Source organism: Hipposideros armiger, unplaced genomic scaffold (genome assembly GCF_001890085.2).
Source record: "Hipposideros armiger isolate ML-2016 unplaced genomic scaffold, ASM189008v1 scaffold_357, whole genome shotgun sequence".
NCBI classification, from domain to species: domain Eukaryota; kingdom Metazoa; phylum Chordata; class Mammalia; order Chiroptera; family Hipposideridae; genus Hipposideros; species Hipposideros armiger.
The window spans coordinates 579,795-581,904 of NW_017731707.1; the positions used below are offsets into that span (position 1 = coordinate 579,795).

Below are 2,110 nucleotides of genomic sequence, written 5' to 3' on the forward strand. Positions count from 1 at the left end.
AGTGTCACTGGCCCTCATATGTGGGATCCAAACCGGGGCCCTCTGGTGTCCCAAGCCAGCTCTTAACCAACGCGCCACTCGGCCGGCCCATGAATTTGCAATGTTTTTATTTGATATTGACATAGATTTACTAGAGACTACAGAACACAACCTAATCCTTCTGTTAATGTACTTGTTCAGTCACACACTCAATCAGTAAATTTCTTTTGAACACCTGCTATGTACCGGGCACTATGCCGTACACTGTTTGTCAGACTTAGAATAATAAGCACTGTCCCTGCCCTTGAGCTTATGCAGTGAGTCAGTGGAATGGAATTTTTTTAATGAATTTAAAAATAAATAAGCATTTCATTATAAATTATGGTAAATGCTAGTATGAGAAAGTAATGGGATGAGGTGAGGGACTAAATTAGAGGCATAGACTTGAGATGGGAAAGGGCATTTTCAGACAGTCAAGATTTCAAAATGTCTACCTCCTATACACTGTATATAGTAGCTTTCTTAGGAAGCTGCTGGAGGATGCCGCTACCAAAACAAAATGAGAAGGCAAAAGGACATATATAATAGAGTATCTAATATGGGAAGGAAAAGAAAAAGATCCATTAAAATAATGATTAAGAGAAATTCAGGATGTCAGTTGTGCCCACAAAACAGAGAGCAACCTGTTGAATTTGGTCATAATTCTCTGGGAATAATGTCTAGATAAGTTAATAGGATATCTGACGTAGCAAAAGAAATGGAAAAGAGAACTGGAGAGAAATGGAATAAATTCTGGTTGTCTTTTGGAAGCAGGTTGGTAGACCTTGGTAATCCATTGGATGTCAGGTTGAGTGAGAAGAAGCGAGCATGACTCCCAGGTTTCTACCTGCATTAATGGATAGATGGAGTGTTGATTTACCAAGTTAAGGAAGTCTGGAGGCAGAACAGAAATCAGGGTAATATTCAAACAGATGTCAAATGGCCAGTTAAATAAATACATAGCCTGGAAACCAGAAGGGGGCTAGAGATACGATTGTGCAAGTGTCAACACAGAGGTCCTGTTTTGATACTATGGAAGAGAAGTAGATTGCCTAGAGTGAGAATAAGGACCAAAAAGGTAAGAAAGCATGCTAAGCTAAATAAGTCAGACAGAAAAGAACCATCTGACTTCACTCGTATGTGGGATATATAATAGAAAGCAACAAACACACAAAACAAAACAAACTCAAGAGACAGAGACGACAGAAGGGCGGTTACCAGAGGGGAAGAAGGGAGAGAGAGAATGACGCAGGCAAAGCGGGTCAAATATGTGGTGACTAGACTCGGGTGGTGAGCACACAATGCGACGTACAAAAGTTGTACTACAGAATTGTGCATTTGAAACTTTTATAATCTTATTAGCCAGTGTCACCCCAATAAATTTAATTTTTCAAAGACAGGTAAGGAAGCAAAAGATCAAGTCCCAAGGAACTGGAATTTATAGCGGTCTGATGGAGAAGGAGGGGTGAGCAAAGGAGACCACGGAGTGTAGGGTGGGGCCAAAACGCGTCGCAAGTGTGTATAGGAATGCGTGCGAGTTGAGAAAGTATCAAACAAGGCTGTCAGGAAACTCGTTTGTGAAAGTGAACAGAGACTGGATGGTATCTGAAGAAAAGTGGAGTAGAGGGAAGGTGTTTGTTTTTAATACTGCTTTTGTATGTGAGAAATATTAAAGTATAAATGCTGAGGGTGAGGAGGAGCCTGGAGATGCTGAAGAGGCAAGAAAGAAGGAGACCCCAGGTATATATGGCGAATTGGCCTTTCATAGCAGGCAAGCCAGGATCCCTGCGAAAGCACATCACTGTAATGACATAAAGGTTAGATGATACATCACTTTTAATTCAGCCATGTAAAGTGCAGTCTGTTTTGAGTAACTTTTCTTTTTTGACTGAAAGCCTTGAAACTATGAATTTATAACAGTAATTTTATTGTTGCTATGATTACCTATACGTAATGCTAGTGAATATTTTTTTATAGCCTTGACTATAATTGGGTTAGGACATTTTTTTTAAAGCCTTAAACATTTTTCCTTTTCAAGGGCATTAAAAAATGGATTTGAGGGCCGGCTGAGTGGCTCAGTTGGTTAAGAGCT

At 40.0% G+C, this 2,110-nt stretch overlaps 1 protein-coding gene across 1 annotated transcript in view; it reads left to right on the plus strand.

Moving 5' to 3' along the window:
• The window catches only part of RAP1GDS1 (Rap1 GTPase-GDP dissociation stimulator 1), a 122,521-nt gene that overhangs the window by 90,120 nt on the left and 30,291 nt on the right, over positions 1–2,110 (plus strand). The gene's annotated exons all lie outside the window — the stretch shown is intronic.